This window comes from Homalodisca vitripennis, chromosome 4 (assembly GCF_021130785.1).
Source record: "Homalodisca vitripennis isolate AUS2020 chromosome 4, UT_GWSS_2.1, whole genome shotgun sequence".
NCBI classification, from domain to species: Eukaryota; Metazoa; Arthropoda; class Insecta; order Hemiptera; family Cicadellidae; genus Homalodisca; species Homalodisca vitripennis.
In genome coordinates this window covers 168,677,944-168,697,773 of record NC_060210.1, presented here as the reverse complement: position 1 = coordinate 168,697,773, position 19,830 = coordinate 168,677,944, and the positions used below count along the sequence as shown (strand labels likewise).

At 34.4% G+C, this 19,830-nt stretch overlaps 1 protein-coding gene across 4 annotated transcripts in view; it reads right to left on the bottom strand.

Moving 5' to 3' along the window:
- The window catches only part of LOC124360581, a 497,152-nt gene that overhangs the window by 226,672 nt on the left and 250,650 nt on the right, over positions 1 to 19,830 (bottom strand). The window contains exon 2 of one of the 4 annotated variants that reach the window (XM_046814315.1): positions 13,649 to 13,766. The exons of the other annotated variants lie outside the window; for them this stretch is intronic. The gene's annotated coding sequence lies outside the window, so the exon portion shown is untranslated. The remainder of the gene's footprint in view (positions 1 to 13,648; positions 13,767 to 19,830) is intronic. 4 annotated transcript variants of the gene reach the window in all.

Below are 19,830 nucleotides of genomic sequence, written 5' to 3'. Positions count from 1 at the left end.
ATGATGTCACTTTCGATTTCTAGAAATGATGTAACTGTTGCTAATTTAATTGAGCAGGCTGATGATTGATATAGAGCAAATTTGTTTTATTTAAATTATGATTGAAATAAAACAAATTTTACTTAATATTATTTATTAATTTTATTTACATTATAACAATATTATGACAAGACCCAGCATATTTTATTTACTCTAAAGGCAAATGATAGGAAATGTGATTTTACTCAGAGTGTTTTTTTATCCTATCCTACTAGTATGTGCATGTAAAGCGTTTTTTTGAAAACATTAAGTAGAGTTGTATTTTTGTTATAGAGTTGTATAGACCATTTGATCCTAAGAACCATTTAAAAATGGTATCTCACGCTTTATTTAAAGTATCTTCTCATACGGTCTACTTTTGTGGGGAAATACTTGAAGTGTAGACAGTATTTTGTTAGTAAAACAAAAGATATCAGAACTATTGCAAATGCTGGTTTCAGATCTCACTGCAGACCAATTTTTTATCCAAGAGGGCATTCTGGCTATTTTTAATATGTTTATTTTTATCTGCTTGCAGCATGTAAAGAAAACCCTACGCTACCCACACTAAACAATAATGTACACAAAAATAAAACAAGAAACAGTGGCAAAACTGCTAGACATTTCACCAGGCTCTCTAAATTATTAAATGCTCATGAGTTTGTAAGTATAAAGCCTTTTAACTGTCTGACTAAAGAGTTCTCAGCATGTTAGTTTTATAAGATTTAAGAAAATAATTGCCTGGTTGATTGCAAATCCGTTCTATAGGCTGTGTGAGTTTCATGACTCAAATGTTGCTGATGTAGACTTTGTGTAAAGTATCTCTTTTTTAGATATGTTTTTATGCTTGTACAATTTTACTTGTTTAGCATATAAACATTGTTATGTTTAGATATTACTTGCTTGTGTTTTTTGACTTGCTTTGCACTGTTGTTTTATGTTGTTTATATTTAGTATCGTTGTTTTAACTGTAGTATGACTGACAAGATCTGATGCATATATATGTTCTTGAGATCAATTCTTATTCTCAATAAAAGTTTTTGAGAATAAAAAAAACCTTTTCTATTCTCCTATTCTCCTCTTGGTGTCCGGATGGAGTTATCTGTGATCTCGGCCTGAATCCTTAGCCCGTGCTCATTGTCGATGACAACCATGGGGTTTGTGGTAGGAAAGTAGAAATATGTCTTATTTTACCAGGCGAAGTAAGGGCTAAGTAGCCCTCTCTAAACTAACACGTAATTTGGGGACTAACGGTTTTAAAGGTGGCTTCCAACCAACCACCAACGGCCGGACAGGCGGGCTGCTAGGAAGGAAAGATCGTTCAGCGGTTACCCTTTTCGCATTCGAGAAAACTTGTCGAGGGAGGAAGTAAAAGGCATTTGAAAGTCGCACATTTAAACATGAGATCCCTAAATACTGATTTTGATAAAATGAGCTTATATTGTGTGCGTTTTTTATGTTTTTGCTGTTTCCGACACTTCGTACTGGAACCCCCATGTAATTGCCATGAAAGGATAACATTTAATACAAATTATAATTAAACCTAAAGGTTTAATAACATACCTTGTTAGACCACTTAATAGTGGATAGGTCGGGAGGTCGAGAGAACCAACGTCACGGATGCACCAAGTATTGTAAAAAATAGATAAATTTATCAAAAGACCACAGGCTGATTTTATGTACAGTAAATTTGAAATATGTAGAAAAAGTCTAAGATGACTTACAGAGATTTTTCAAAGTTCAATGCGAATTTTGCTGTCACTGCTACCGCTGATATTGATTGCGATAGTACAATGAGATTGGATAGAGTCGATAGTATATCACAATAAGCAATAACAGAGTGTTTGATGAACATGCTTCACTGTTTTGTACAAGGGAAGTACAATAGTAAGGATTTGCCAACAAAATTTTAATTTAGATGAAATAAAAGCATATTTTGCAAAGATTTGGCAAGCACAATTCGGGCTAGCAACGACAAAATAGTCTTTCAAAGTTAACGAAACAAATGGTATGTTATCTGATTTAACCTTTTTCCCAGTGACTAATGAAGAATTAAAATCAGTAATGAATGAAATAAAGTTATTAATAAGCCACTCACTCTCTGGTCGTGTGTTTCCTCAGAGATATATACAATGCGTGTAACCCAAGGGTTGGTGCTGAGGTAACCACCTCTTGTAACATCAATCAACTAAGAAAAATTTCAATATTACCTACAATATCCAAGGTTTTGGAAAAAACAGTAACTCGTCAGCTGATATCCCACCCAACAGGGATCACTTCGGGCTGGTTTATACCTTCCAGTTGAACCTACCAATGGGCACAGCAAAAACCGAGGTGTCACTTAAATCTGGGCAACCTTATGGATGTTCAGGAGCGGCACATCACTAACCGCAAATGTTGAGATTCTGAAGTGCAAGGGTAATTCGATAAGTCTAGTCTACTGCAAGAGATGACTGTTGGAGTTCGTTCCCTAAGTATCAGAGGTTCTTGCTAGCATCAACGACGGTAACATCAATCAACTAAGACTTAATTTCAATATTACCTACAATATCCAAGATTTTGGAATAGCTCACCAGCTGATATATGAGTCGCAAAAACATTTTGTCAAAAAGTTAGTCTGACTTTAGAAATAACCACAACACTGCTCTGAAGAACCTTTTTTGTTAGTGGTTTGATGCGGAAGACAAGGAGATTATAGTTCTGTTGTAATGCTGGACTAATTACAGGCCTTCGATTCTATAAGCCATGAAATGTTGGCAAAAATGAATTTCTATAGTTTTGGTAGAAATGCTATTGAGTGGGTGAAGTCATATCTTGGAGGAAGATGCCAGGTAACAAGGTTAGAGAGCAGGACATCCGCCTCTTTTATGAAACGGCGAGGTGTGCTTCAATGACGTTGTCTTGGCCCTGTACTGTTCAATCTTCACACGTCCACTTCCCTATATGTATCAAACATTGCACTGCTTATTTATATGCTGATGAATGATTGTCAGCTGCACTTGTCTTATGAGCCTGGTGCAGTTCGGGGGCACGAGGCCTTAAATTCGGACCTTATTAATGTTCAAGCCAGTAAATGGTCTATAGACAGTGGCTTATAAGGCTCAATGTGGGAAAGTGCACCGTCTTTGATGTTTTTCCAAACTATCTTGTAAAGCTACTGACGAATAAATGTGTTGGAATCGCTCTTGACAGTAATTTTTTTTGTGGTGGCGGCCATGTCAATATTCATGGGGTATATATTAATAATATTTTGCTCGATAGCGATATATAACATTCTCCGATAACGTCACTCAAGCTAGAGAGGATACCAAGTGGATACTCTCGGCAGGATACCAAGCTTGAACAGATTAAAAGTTTGCTAAGTTTCAGCTCTTGTAGTCGATGGGGTTTTCTATCCTTTACTATTGCTATCCTACGTACAGCAACAGTATCTCTCCGAGTGACTTGGATCAGTTCAGACACTTTTCAGAACTTCGTTCCATTTTTAACTTAAAACTATTCGATCACGTGTCACCTTATCGTAATGAACTTGTTATAAATTGAAGCCGTATGTAGGATGTTAACATGCTGTTGAATCATTCACATGTACCTGTCACACAGGATGCCCATTACATAAGTGAAAGATTGTTGTCTCGGAAGGAAGTCTCACATCGCAGCATCCACCATGACTATCTGCTAAATTTTCGGAACGGTCCAAAATCGAACAATAAACTTCCTTAGATCATTTATCTAAAAAATGTGCATGTAGCTCATTTAGATGTAATCTTAAGGAGTTCCTCAATATTTAAGGAAAGGGAGCGGAGCTCTAGGATCGAAACCATTTTATAAATAGTTAGTCCGTACGCTTGGTATTCAAAAATTAGATACATGTAACGTTAGTAAAAGTTATGTACTGACATTTGATTGATCTAAAGTGCCTTTACGTATTAAAACTTGTATCTTATTTTGTATTATTAACATTTAGCAATATATTTGGTAAATTCTCAAAGAAACTTCTTTAAAGCAAAGTCTTGGATATTTTACATTTTTTGATACAGCGAGATACGAGTATTATTGTTAAGGCGTAATCCTAAATTGCTGTGAGAATTCTCAGGTACATTATTTAGGTATCTTTTTGCAAGGTCTTAAAAAGTAAATACTGAGTACAGTAGAGCTCGTGAACCTCGAGAATGTGATAAACTGGACGGCTTCCCTAATTAACCCGTTTGACTCTATTTGTTACAAAATGTCCCTCAACCTACTGACTACCAATCTTAATCAGAAACATCCAACCGGTCAAATAACAGCTCGCTCAATGATAATGTCTGTAGATTAGCCGCGTTCAAGGCCTTTTAAACGAAAGGTTTAAGCTAGACCTTTTTATCCAATTACGTTTATTTTAAAGGTTAAAGCTTAAACCAGTTGCTTGATTCACTTTCCGTCAAAGGTTCTCGCCCTCTTTAGTTATATTTGATTGAAATAGGTTTGAGTTTAAGAAATAAAATAACTATTTCATGTTGTGTACATTACTCGTTGCTAACAGTGTTCACCTTTAGCTCAAATGTAAGTCTCACTGTAGTAATTGCTGAGGAAATACTGATTTAAAAAAATGGTAGATTGAAATATATATTTAAATTATAAACACATATAAGCAGGGATTTAGAATGTTTCTACAATGTATTATGTTCAATCGATATTTTACGCTTTTTATTACAAACATTATAACTTCAAATAGCGGTATCAAATGTTTAAAGTAAATTTCTGCGTTAAAGTGTGCATATACTATATGTATATAATATATAGTAAAAATTAATATAATTATCTTTAGTCGTTTCTGAGGAAAACATAAACCAAATTAAAAAAAAAAATTATTTAGAAAATCGCTCAAATAGTTTCCTTATTTCTTCTACAATTTTGTTGTTATGGGGATGACTTGCCCAGTGTAAATTTGTGACTGGTCTATCATAGCTGAAAAGAACCAGTTTTTACCTTCTAACATTTATGGCCAGAAAGTGTTTTTTGTTTTAAGGGGTTTTTCTACGCCCATGGCATTTTAATTGAAGATACTTAATGTTTTTTGAAGGCAAACTGTCCGAACCGAACCGAACCCACTTACAAATATTTACAGAGACAGCCTTGCCCCTATACTACAGTGTACAGTACTTTAAATTTTCTTGCACAGGGTAGTGATCTATTAGCACGGGTAGTAAAAGACTAAAAAGGAGATCAGCCTCTTCTTACAAAAATTCTAAATACCATACACTATTTCTCGGCTGATAGACCGATGCATAAACTTACATTCAAAGGATTGTCAGCCCAAAATTAGTCAAAAATATGATCATATTCAATGTAAAGACATGACTGTTTAGGCTAGAGGTTTATGGGGGCTAAATGAGTGATAAGACGGGCGATATATGTTATTATTGGGATCAAGTAGGAAAAACATTGGAAGTTTACATAAGATGCAAAGTCATATGAAGAGAACTTTATAGTTGTATACAGAATACTTTAAAACATTTTGCAAGTTTACTAATAGAGTAATCTACTAATAGAAGATTTTACTAATAGTTTACTCTCCTCTGTACTGTGGGTACAGAATGGTGGATACCGTACTTCATACCTACAGGTAAATCCTCAAACCCTATTTCTAGAAGACCTTTCCTAAGCGAAAATATAACAAAGGACAAAAGAAACTCGATGTTTCGTTAACATCTAATTTGTGCCAGGTTAGCCAATACGACGAAACTTCATTTATTTCGATTTAATGTTTGGGAAAACCCCCCATAAGAAAAAATGTCCAATGTTTTTCTGCTTGATTCCGATAATAACATATCCCATGTTATCACCCATCTAGCGACCATAACATATATCCTACACAGTTATGTCTCTAGATACAGTATGATCATATTTACCTACCTATATCTTCGTAGACTTTTTACATTTTAAATCAATTTTGAGAATGATGCGCATTAAACAGACAGCGCCCTGAATAAACGGTACACCACCACAATACATCCATACACCATCATCAGGCATTTCAATCCATCAATGTTACACAGGTCATAGTCATAGTCATTAGGACAACTAGTATGTGGCTTTTCTGACTGTTGATACAATTGACACAGGTATTCTAGGAATGTTTATGTTTGGCTTGCGCACCGTACAGGACCAAAGGTGGCCGGTTACTGAACTAACTGATTATCAAATACAATGGTGAGTTGACTAGTAATACACAATTAATTCTTATGGCCACTAGCCATATCAGAAACCAATATCTCGGTTCATCAGAAGAGTTATGAATAAAGTTCTACGAGTGATCAAAACTGGTTGCCCATATATCTTCTACATCAGTTTAGTGTGTATAGAGGATTTATCTGCTCCCTCCTTATTACCCTTATTCCATCCTGATATGAATAGAATCTCTGTATATCTCAAGATATCAGAGATTCTAAGGTAAAATCCTGCTCTCCTTTTTAACAGTGTACTACAAATACAGGCCACAAACACCGTTTGTTAATTGTTTGAACTCATTTAGATTGCATTTGGAATTATTACTCTAAATGACTTTGTTTGCAGATGTATATCAAGTGAAAGTATCTCTGAAGATTTAAAAAGATACTTATTGTGTATTTTGGCACTCTGATTCTCTGGTTCTTTTTTCCAACTATTCACTCATAATCAGACAGTCTTGGGAAGATAGGTCAGTCCATCACAGGTTTCGTATTTGAAATCCACATTGACTGTTTTGGGATTTACCTTGTTTTGTAATGTATTTTTAAAATATTGAGAAGATCTATTTTAACCACACTTAATAAATTTATAACACAGCATCAAATACAGAGAAGAAAAGTATATTGAACTGTGGAGCACAGTTATATTCCCAAATTGGAGCACACTAGTCGAACACCAATCAAATATTTAAGAATAAATACTATTGTATTTATTCTTAAATATTTTACTAAATAGTAAAATAGTTTTAGTAATATTTTACTAAAACCAAAAATACGTTATTACAAGAACTGAAACATTTGCTACAAGGAAACAGCCAGTAGATACAATTCCCAACAAAACGTAAATGTAAACCAAGTAGGATGTGTTTTATTAATTTTGTATTTATTTAATTTCATGCGTATTAATACTATTATTTTAGAAAACAAATTTAAATGAAATGCTATTTGGAATTAGGTCCTAGCGAACCCTAGCAACTAGAAAAACCTTTAGCATTTCCTGTGACTCTAATAACCAGAAAATAAGAACCCTTCGGAAATATTTTATACTTTACACTTACGACAATTAAAAATCTTATCTAAATCCAATGAACTCAATAAAGAATTGTTAAGCGTAAAACTCAAAAGACGGATGAAATATTTACCACAGGTCTTCACCCAATCACAGTAGAGAGTCTTTGGAAATATAAAAATGTTCAGGCCTTTAACTTTAAATAACTATTATTACAGTTCTTAAAACTACACACTTATCGGCTGGTCATATTGATTAATCATCGTAATAAACTAGAGGAGGTAAACGAAAATTAATTTTAAACACCCTCGCGGGTCGGTACTAAGAAGACGACTGACCCAGATTGGCTAAACTAAGAGAACATAGTTAAGAACATAACTAAGAGAACGGTTCATCACAGATGTTATAGTTTTTTATGACAAACCCAGTGTCTCAATCTTCCCCTTCACCGTTGCAGGAAACATAAACAAACATGCAGCAAGGAGATATAAGCAGGTTGTACTCATATATTGCTTTCAATCAGCAATGTTTGGTCTTGGGTGGTCCCTGAGGCGAGCGAACATTAACTGGCTTGATGATTAGTATTTCACTATAATAAAATAATATTTTCATCTTCAAAAGCAGTTTTAGCGTGACTTTTCTCTGTTAGTTGCATGTATTTTTTTCATTTGGCATGTTTTAATCAAAGCAGTTTGATTTAAAAGTTGCTTTACTTCCTAATTTATTTTTGTTTTGTTAAACCAGTTCATCTCAAATTCTGTACAAAAGACGGGTTTAAATAATCGCTGTGCATTCTAATCTTTAGTCGTAGTATATTAAATTTAAAAAATGAATGGGATTCCTACAAAAACAGATAATGTCGTATAAATAATTATTTCTTGGAAAACCTTAAATTTTATATTTTCCATTTCACTAAGTTCACAAACGTTTTAGTCAAATTTTTAAATATCTAAATGTTATAAATAAAAATTAATTGCTAAATGTATTGAACAGCTCTAGCACTAATCTTGGGAACGCCTAGACCAAGAAGACGCTGAAGTCCAATAAAGACAGTAATAGGAAATATTTCCCGGAACACCTTAGCATTTGGAAAAAATAACATTTATGTTTCATGATGAAGGTTTAACTAGCATTAAACCTCTGTTGACAATTTTAACCCTTATTACTCTTTAAGGTGTAAAGAGTAATAAGGGTTTATTGTTTTAACTGAAGTTCTACAAAGAAGCTGAAATATTGTTTTTAATATTTAAATTTTATAAATATTTAAGTGGGCCTATACAGTGCTTTTCCAGTAGTGGAGTGAAGATAGAAGAAACAAAGTTGGCCTGTAACGTTTCTAGATTCTAGATTGTGCCAATGACGAATCAAAAACAAATAATGTACCTTGCAGAAAAACAATGGGATGAACCTAACATGCCCAAACGAGCTTTTCTTTCCCAGAACTGTAGATCCGCAAAAATAGCAAGAGTTCTATGAAACCTATATGTACGATTATTTTGAAATTTTGCATGAACATAGTTAGGATTTCTCTCAAACTTAACTATGACAATGGAAGAAAACTCTTAGACTGAAAGAAGATTGCAAGAGTCCGGAGTAGACCATTTTTGACCGAAGTAGGTTTCTGGAATTTACACACGTAAAGTTGCTTTGATCGGGGCACTAAAACAGACACAAATTTGACAGTATAAATTCATTAGATTGGAAGTAAATTTAATCGGCCTGACGTTGACACTTTACCGAAGTCGGCTTCTCAGTCCTACGGGTTTACATATATTATTTTATTTATCTAGGCAACATTGTAAACTATGCTATGGCACTGGAATTATCTTAGACGAAAGAATATTGCGAGTGCTGAAAATAGACCCTTTTTGGCCGAAGAAGGTATGTGAGGTCTATGTTGTTACGAGAATATGGGAGAATGTTAAAGACAAACGGGCCAATTTGTGGTTATAATTAACGACTGTCATTGTTAAATATACTCGTATGTAATTAGATAGTTAATTTAGATCATAGTGGATTGTGACAGAATACAGGAAATTGGTGACAGTTAGTTTTGTAAACAAGTAGTTTATTTAAAGCCAGCCTGATTGTTGCTCTCCTCGTTAACATTCACTGGCACACGGTATATGGTCCACAAGGTCACACAGCGCTATAAAGCGGGCAGCTCACACAATAGTCGACACATTAAAGCTCTATGACCGTGGGCTGCCAAATGCCGGGAGATAAGAGGCCAGGGCTGCCTTGGGCCGAGAGCTCCCAAAAAACTCAAGATCTGCCACAAATTTGGACCTGTCTGAGGCCGGTGACTACTGAAAGCCAGGACTCTCCATAAGCCAGGATAATGATAACAAAAATTTCTTTAAGAATAGTGCAATTGAAACGCATTAGTCAAAATGTTACATGAAGTAACAACAAATTGAGCCTGCCAGTTCCATTCATTCAGTCTTATACAAAATTGATAACTCTGTTCATTAAAAAAAAAAACACATTCGCTTCGCATCAGTTCCAGCCCCGATCTGACGTTTATGTTTAATTTAGGAATCTTCCCAGCGACCTATAACGAATTCGTCAACGCAATAGAAAGCCTTAAATATATTGAGGTGTTTAAAATCGAGTTTTATACTGGTTAGGATTTTTAATTGGTTTTATGCTGTCAGGGTACTTTTTGATCATACTGGTCATACTTGTGACAGCTTCTGCTGTCAAGTATTCGCAGCTTCTGCTGGACAAAGCATTCTTGCTTTGTCCAGAGCTGTTGAACGCAAAAGTTAGTTCCATGCCAGTTGACCTCTCACCATTTTAAATAGGTATTGGCAATAAAAGAAATTACTTTTAACATGTAAAAGACAGGCATTAATTTCTTTAAAAGTTTCATATTTCTAATAATTTCATTTGAATTCTAACAGTTTTTTCGGCAGTTTAAAAACTCTTTCTAATCTAGGTTCTGAGCAGTTTCCCCATAGCATACTACTTCCCCAAGGAACACAATTTTGCTAGGTCACGCAAAATTGATGATTTGCCTGATGCAAGCCTTTGAGTAAACATCGTCTATGTGATTTTTCAACTCAACCCACAATCAGTGTGCATTCCAAGGAACTTTGTAGGAATGGTCTCATGAAGGAGGACATCATCCTCAATCACTAAGGGTTAGGTAAAATTTTCCTGCTACCGAAGACAAACATTTTAAAAGTTGGTTTTATTTAATTAGTGGTCCAGTTGATTTCAAATATTGAATGCATATTCAATAAAAGGTTTTACCTCCAAACTTTTAACGGGATTAGCTTTAAAACAAAGATGCATGCCGTCAGCATATTTGATCACCTCTCTAATCTGAATAAGTGAACTTATTCTTATACTTATACTTATAAGATATTGATATAAATTATAGAGAAAAATAGAGATCTCTGAGGGACTCCATGAGGCATTTTGCTTCTACTACGCATGATATCTGTACACGCTGGTCCCTGTCTTGGAGGTTAGACTTAGGCCATGTAGTAAGATCACGCTCGCCATACACCTCTATTCGTGCAACAATATATCATGATGCACACAATAAAAAGCTTTAAAGACATCTAGAAATATGCGGAACAAACACGTTCCCACCTTATGGTCACTCGATAACCAGGTTCATAAAATTCTTCGCTACATCAATCTTGCTCCTATTTTTAGGAAGCTGTATTGCGCCGAGAAAGGATTTCAAATCTTTTCCACAAATTTAACAATATTTCTAGAAAGATCTGCCCACTTTTTGCATTGAACAGGCCAATTGAAATAGAGCGGCAATCCCAAGTTTTGAGACGGGTCTCCTTTCTTGTGTATTGGAATTAGCTTGGCTGTTTTCAAAGAATTAGGAAAATGTCCATTTTGAGTGTTGTTAAAACATGCGTGGAGTCACGCTTCAGTAACCACACGGACATGCCATTTACTCTATATTTCTATTTACTTTCAATGTAATTAATTGTTTTCAGCTTTTTGAAAATGTTTGCCTTTTATGAAACTATTTATAACATTTTACGTAGTTTTAGAAACATTGCCATACGTTGTTCAGGTTTTGTTAATGTCATATGCTTTCGAATTACGAAAGGCTTTTCTGAATATATCAATCATATATGCTGAATGAACCATCATATATGCTGAATGAATCATCATATATGCTTTAAAAAAGAATCGTAATTGTTGGTTTTTAGTTTTTGAGTAAATTGAATGAAACACTTTTAGTTTATCCCGAGAAACGAAAGTACCACGTGTAATCAATTCTGGTATTTGTAATCGTTTTAGGCCTATCATTTAAAATTTTAAAAGGACAAGAAATATCCTTATTCAAATAATTATAACACGTGTTAAAAGCATAATACATTCCACTTAAACACTTTTTTGTTTCAAGTGCTATTTTAGTTACTTAATACTTAGGAAACAAATAGTTCTCTTCGTTATTTTTGGGGGACATTCTAACCTCTGTGGGGCATTCAGTGAGCACACAACCTTCTATGCCGAACGTTCAGAGGTGGCAGGGTTTATAACATAAAACTTTATAATTCTTTGGTGTAGGTAAACATGTCATCCTGGGCGGTTTTCGATGAACCATGATTTGATTTTTTTATTAGGTGATCAAATACAACCCTTTAATTGCTAGCTTACCATATGTTGTATTCACGAAGATGGCGGTAACTTCAAAATCCAAATCTGTATACAATATAGAAAAAATACTCTGTATATAGAAATATACAGAGTTTTTCAAATAAACGATAATGTTTTATCAAAATTGCCATACAGGTTTTTCTGGTAAAAAATTCTGCTAATTCCTTTATGTGGTATTTTGAAAAAGGAAATCATACTAATGTATTTCGTCACAAATAAGTGAACAATTTTTGATTCGTGAAAGAGATATTTTAGTTTTTGTAATCGATACTTCAAAATAAGAAAAAAGGGAATGATTTGGGGCCAAATGTCTCTACATTTGGCAAGAGAACAGTTTTTGAAGTTAAGAAGAGAATTCCTCTGCTTTTCATGTGTTGGTATATGTGTTTCGAGGCTTCACTCTTACCGACAAGACTCATATCATCGAGACTGCATTATCCGCAGCTCTCCATGAGGAGAGCGCTCCTATATGGCTCTCCTCCGCCAAGCTTCTCACAGCCAGCCACGTCAGGTTTCGTTTGTACGACATTCTGAGGTGCATTCCCTAACTTGTGTGGTGGCAACGATGGATCTTGTTGAAATCAAGTACCTTCATACCAACATAAGGAGCAGATGATGGATGGGGTGGTCAGTGGGCAGGCCATGTCGATGTTGGGAGGTGTGCATGTGCAAGGATGCGCTGTTCTAAATGTCTGTAGATTTTAGTTGTTGCCTGTATCCTGCGTCGTTGTATCAGCAATAATAACATTTCAGTTACTTGTGCCCGGTGGATCATCAGACATCAAAGCCATGTCTCAGGCTGCGGGAGACATGCCAGGACTGTGTTGGTAGCCACCATTTCAATAAAGCTGAAACATACTTTTAGTCTGTCTTCTTTCAGTTAAACATTTTGAGAAGTGTCTTCTGGCGTATTTCGTGTTTTGGTTACAATTTTTTATTTCTTTTTTCCAAAATATGTTTTAACTTTTGTATAGATTTTTTTGTACTATAGGTCAATTTACATCCGTATTTGGTTTGTTATTTTATTTATTTTCACTACAGTTTACTTAAGTACATAATAATTTATAGCCTACGTATTTTTTTGTACTGTACTAGACAATGTTATAGTAGTTATTTTTTTTGAAATATTCATCGCCCAATCATGGGCACTTGACGCTGTTGCATTTGTTAGGGGTCGGTTGGTATCAGTAAAATTTCCCTCTGACAGTATAAAAGCGTAACGATACCAGGGAAGTATGTATTTATTCATTTTAACATCAAAGGTGTCATGTTGGATTGTTTCCATTCTTGGTGGTCCGAGTGTGATTTCTTATTGAGGCCACTTTTAAAGTTATAAACACGGATATTGCATTTCGAACGCTATTGTTTATAGTATTTAAGAATTTATATGGATTAAGGCTATTTGTGATGCCCCAGAACACTTGAGATGGAGGTTCACTAATTCTCAGTTTTTATTGAGTTTATACAGAAGCAAATATGAGAATTCAACGTTTTTAAGTACCCATTTCCGTCTGTTAATATTGTTAAGAACATTTAGACAAACTAAACTAAAACAAGATACCGATGACACCCATGCTGTAGAAGCATTAGCGCTCTTAAGTAGTGCAAAGAACACATTTGATGTGGAGATAGAGACGACGACTATCACTGACCTATAGAAAATGCAGGAATGTCTCTCTATCCATGAAAGCATTTCTGTTAGCGTGCCTTTATCTGTTACAATAAGGCGGGTAGGCGTTAGAAGATGGCATTTCTCCTGATGAACATTACTTACCTACGAGATGTTTCCCGACATCTTGCCGCGCAGGTTAGAATTTCCAGTGACTCTCAGATACAGAACACTGAATAGCTTCCAACCTTGGAGAAATCAGACAGGGTAAGGAGCAAAGATCCTAAAAAAGAGTAAAATGCTATTCTACTTATTTGAAGATCGGGTTAATTATATTATTTTTAATTTCTTATCACGCGTCTGTAATTTATAGTCTCATTGAGAAACAATAATGCAGTTTTAGAAATTGAGTACAATAATTGTACCTAGTGTGAGATAAACACAATTAGTGAGACAAACACAGTGCAGTAATTAGTAAGGTATTTTTATTGATAAAGCATTATGTTACGTGCAAAGCGATCTTTCAACAAATAAAAATATTCCATCTAGCACATTTGGAAGGGAGAAAGGCAAATCACTTGTGGTTTTCATGTCATCTTACTTATATAATTGAAGATAAATATTTTTTAAAGTTACATTGATTGTATAAAGTTGATGCTAGGAAAACTCTTAAATTACTATCACGATATTTAAAACAAAATTAAAAGCCCCACGCATTACAAAATAATATAAGTACAGTTTTGAAACGTATAATTGATAAATACTTTTATTTCGATCTAGAAAAAACATACAAATATAACGTAATTAATATAAAAATGTTTTGTGACTGTGAAAGCCCACAATTTTAGACACTTTCACTGAATAGTCCATATTGTGAAATAACTGAAAATATAACTTCCATAATAATGTAAAGAGACATCATGTTGAAATGTTATTGAATAGATACGATTTACAAAATTGTTCATGACATAATTTAATACAATTTAATTTACTATCAGAGCAAGTTTGGTCGGAATCAGCTAAATATTATGGCACTGGTTATATTCAATCGTATTTGATCTTGGTAGGCTATATTATAGTATTTAAAAATAAAAGGCCGCCAACATAACGCTCTATGAGGGATTACGTATTTTAAAATATTTCAGTTTCCTCTGATATGTTTAAAATATGTGTTATGTTATAACTGAGTTATAACAATTCTCTGTCAGGACTTTAGTCACCCGCAAACCTTAGAATGTCGATACATTTGCAAGGAGAAACGTCATTTCAAATTATGTAAAGTTTACAGTTTTAATTCTTGTTTACTAAATTAATTAATTAAATTAATTATTAAATTATGTATTAAATATGATAAAACAACTATAAGCGGCCACCATATTGAAACTGTTATTTTATTAGACTGGATTATCCTCGTGGAGGAGAATTACTCTAAAGGGTACCTGTACTCTGCAAGGCAAAAAGTTCTTAGACATTTAATATTTTGCGTGAAACTTAATTTCTACCATCTTGGTGCATGTCCAACCTTGGAATTAGGCAGAGCCTATGTCATAGGAACCTATCATATTGAGTATAGGCATAATTTCTTCTCTTTTGCTTGCCAGAAAAGGTAAAGGAGCTTGCACAAATTTTTCTTTGCAATCACACTGACGATGATTTAAAGTATTCATAATACACGTATGATAAAATAATTTCCGTCGTCATTTATGGGTAACCAGCAATAGCAGCGATAACGGTTAAATAACTGGTTACCCATAATTTATTTTACCCAATTTTATTATTTCTTAAATTATTATACAAATATTATTGAATATTAAATAATTTATGGTTACCAAAATTTATTTATTCTGCCCATTTATAATTTGCAGAATAAATAAATTTGTAAACAAGCTTAGTAAATTCATAAAATGATAAAAAATAATGCTTTAAAGTGGGGAAGTTAATGTACCTTCGGTGACAAGTTTTGGGTTCAGTAGTACTCCGTGTTTTGTAGTACCCTCTTTATCTCACAGGACCTTTTATTATTTCAAAATTGCGATGAAACCAAACTTAATTAAAAAAAAAACCGAGAATGTATAATGTGACAAGATATATCGAGAAAGACTTATAATCCACAGGCTTTAAATTTTGCATGAAACTTCATTTCTACATAGACAAGAATGAGTTCTATGCTGGTGCATGTCCAACTGTGGAAGTTGGCTGAACGTCAATTTATTTTATGTCTGTCCGTCTAGCAGTCCACAGAACATCTCGATAATGGAGTGAGCTATACATTTCAAATTTTCACGCAAACCGCAGCGAAGCCTGTTATACGACACATGGTGTATTATACCTACCTTATTCATTCATATTTCTAATTATTAATCTGTCCATTATGTGTTGGCTTCTTATTTTTGTTTTCAATCTTTACTTTGTTGTTGTCTATTGTATATTACTTTGTATTTAGAGTCTATATTTTGTTATTTGTTGTATTATATGGAGAGATATTTAATATTTATTGGAAGCTGCGCAAAAACATCGTTCTTCGTATAATGAGTATAGAGATGTTTAACTAAGCAGAAGGAGAAACCTAAAATTTACATATGTTGTGAATTTACACATTTTACATCACCTGGCCAGTGAGAGTGATGACAAGGATGATGCGGGGGAGAACTACGTGTGTTTCAAAGCAATTGAGGGTCTTAGTAGTTTTATTAATCCAAAATAAATATTAAGTACGAAGAAAAAAGTAGCGATTCGGTGATATTAACCAAACAAAACAAACCGAGCTTGGAACAAATTTACGCGTTTCGTTATTAATAATACTGATTTCGAGTTAAAGTAAGTTACAGATAAAAAGTGAAATACCTAAAACTGTATTACAAAAAGTAACAGGTAGTTTTACAGTCATGCCTCATTAGACCGAAGCCAAATACTAAGCCGTTTACGGTCAATAGTCAATAACGAGTCATCATGCAATTTAGGAACAAGCTGAAAGTTATATTGAATAGCATGGTCAAACAGGGAGTGATAGAGAGCATTACTGAAGTGACTGAATGAAGATCTTCAACATAGCTGAGGTGAAGATGGGTGGTAACACAAGAGGTGAAAATAATCGAATGGTATCGGGAGATAGCCATTAAGCCGCCAGATGCGGCAATAAACGTGGGAAGTGGTGGTATGTTATGGAGCTCTAGTAAAAAAAGTAGAGGAATAACAGGAGGTAATTAAAAAGCCGAGGATTCCGGTGGTGTAGCATGAGGTAAGAGCAAGGGATCATCTGTGAAATGCGAAGGGACGACACAGTACAACAAAAATGTAATTTAGTAAAGCAAACACAAAGCCGTGGGATTCGGTGGGACAACAACAAGGCAGTAAGATTATGAGGAATGTTACAGCGTAAAGACATTAGTTCGATACCACAGTAAGGCACAGAGCAAAACAGGCCGCGGTATATGCGTATGACATTGATATGAGTAAAATTAAAAGTAAGGACTATAAAAAAGTTAAAAAACTGAAGTTCAAAATATTAACATTAAATAACTAAACTTACATACATTCTAAAATTAGTTCACTTTCTATAAAATCAAACAAATCTTAATTTCACAAATCAGTTTATTGTAAGAAGGGTTCTTACAATATGTGTTTATGGAGCTAAACACTACGAATGTTAGGTCCATTTCATCTTTAGAGCCTAAGATCTGACACTGTCACAAGACTTATAAGATGATAATATGATATCTATTAGAATATAGTTAATTAGTGTGAGTAGTATAATTAGTAGTAGTATTAGTTATGTTTTTGAGGTTAACATTAGTGAATTCTGTGACAAGTGTCAGACCTCAGAGGCACTCAATTGTACACCTAATGATACAGGTGGTTAAATTGGGTTTATGGTGGATTGTACACTTAATGGGACAGTTGGTTACATTGAATTTATGCTGGACTGTACACCTAATGAGACAGTTGGTTACATTGGCCGAAGTCTCTTTTGCAGCCTAAGTGCATGATTTAAAAATGCTGAGGCTATGTGTTAAATGCTGAAAGAATAGCCAATGGTAAGTATTATTGACAAAGTACTCTACTGCTTCAGTCTGGCTGGATCCCTGAGGACGGATGTAGACTCCAGATTCCAGCAGACAAGTTTGTGACAGTGACAAATTTCATACGTCGCACTTAGCGGGAAGTTGAAATGGAACTCAAAATTCACTTTAAATCTTAACATTAAAGTACATATTTTTTATTCTCTTACCAATCATACTCTCCTTTATTTAACTTGCATTCTATCATAGCTACCCTCAAAGCTCACAGACTCAAGCCCTGACCTCCGCTCCGTAGGTCAGGGCACTCGTGCCGATGTGAGGGTGAACAAACATACACCAAAAAGACGGTGGGATATGGCGTGTGGCATGGAGCAACAACGAAACCGTGGGATGCGGTGGTATGAAACGGAGCAACATCTAGGCTGCTTGGTTGTGAGGGTGAACATTAAGAAAAGGGTCGTGGTAGATGAGAGGATGAGGAGAAATAAAATGCTAGAGAATGCGGTGATGCTGCGACGGTTGGAACAAGAGAAATCCGATTATTATTTATTTCCTTCTGGAAAGTATGCATGTTAGATAAATTAAGTTTTAAAATGATAAACAATAAATAAGACCTGCGCTAAATTTAACATTTTCCTTCCAAACCTGTTATGTTTAAAAATAATTTAAATATTTCGTAAAACGTATCGTAAACGCTCAAAAACGTATTTTTTAGATACATTTTTTAATATTTTCAAACAAAAATATATAAGTGTAAAAGTGCTTTTTAAAGTACAATTATCTTTAGCGAACTCTAAACGATTGCTCATGCGAATGTAAATATTTTACATATACGAGTATATATCGGCTATAGTGCTAAATATCACTCTTTAAATGCCAAACTGAATGTACTTATATTTGTGCTGTAGAGGGATACTCGTTACTTGCACTCTCCATCATTATGTCCCATCCAAAGAAACGTATTTGTTTTCTAACTTTATTAACTCTGAATCCAAATAGTTGGGAAACATTAGGTATATTACTTTGGCCCATACCCAACAGATTAGTAGATAAAAAGTTTTTTTTTACTGCTCAGATCTACTTACATAGTGACTTCAATATTTTGACTCACCTAGAACAAAATAAAAATAATTATTAAAATAACATTAACACAAAGCATGTTAGTAAGCTTATGTACAATACTTATTTGGTAGAAAATTAAAATAATGGTATTTATAAAATAACAAGCGGACCCGACAGACTTCGTCCTGGTCAAAAAGAATTTGTAATGTGGCAGTTTTTTGTTCTTAAACTATGTTTAATAGTCGGGGCAAAAAATTCTCCTGAACAGAACCGTCACCCTGGATGATAGAGTCATTGTGCATAAAAAATATTTAAATAAAACATGCCCCTAAGCATTAAAAAGTAAGTTATCCTTTATTGTTAATCCAATGAAATCATCATATATTAACAAAATTCAGTTTTATTTCTTTGTAGTGTCTGTGTGTTTATAACGATGTTTTATGTTTGATTAACCTGCCATAGACAAACAAATCAGATGGTTTTCCAACACCACGGAACAGGCAACGTACAAATTGACCAAGTTGAGAAACATGGTTTTCTAGATTAATACTAACAAAATAATTAAAGGATGCCCCTGGTAGCTTGTTTATGGTCATAGTAAAAGGACGCCGCGCTGCAAACTGTAGTCGTTAAACTCAAATGGCACATACAGCCGAATCATGGATCGCAGCGGGGGAGGGGGAGGGCAGTATGGGGTATGAGAACCATATTCTCCTTTATACTTTCCTGTCAGTATAGTTGCTAACTATCACGGTTTTTAGTAATTTTTTAATCGCTAAACCGTGTGCCGTTGCAAAGACACGGAGTTGAGTTGATATTTCGCAACATTATAACTACCGATCCAACCTTTAATGAAAATTGGAGGTTGCAATCCTGGCAACTCCAGTGAATTCAAAAATTCCGGTGGATAGTGACTACATCAAACTTTGGTTAGTATCCGAATCAACTTATTTAATAATACCCTCATTCGCCCTGTGAAATTTGTTCTGAATATTGAAATATTAATTCATTTACATCTCTGTTTTTTATTTTCAGCCAATATAGCTTCGTTCGCCTCAACTAATCATGGTTTCTTCGGTAAATTTTGAAAAAACAACTGGAAAACACCTTCTGAATAAGTTCATCGTTTGATCGAAGTTAACTGAGTAGAACTATTGAGGAAAGTTAATGCAGCCATCAACATGTCTATAAGGAAAAAAAAAAAAAAATTTTGGCCCATTTCCAATGTACTCTGAAAAAGAACAAGTTATTTTCTATTTCCAATGT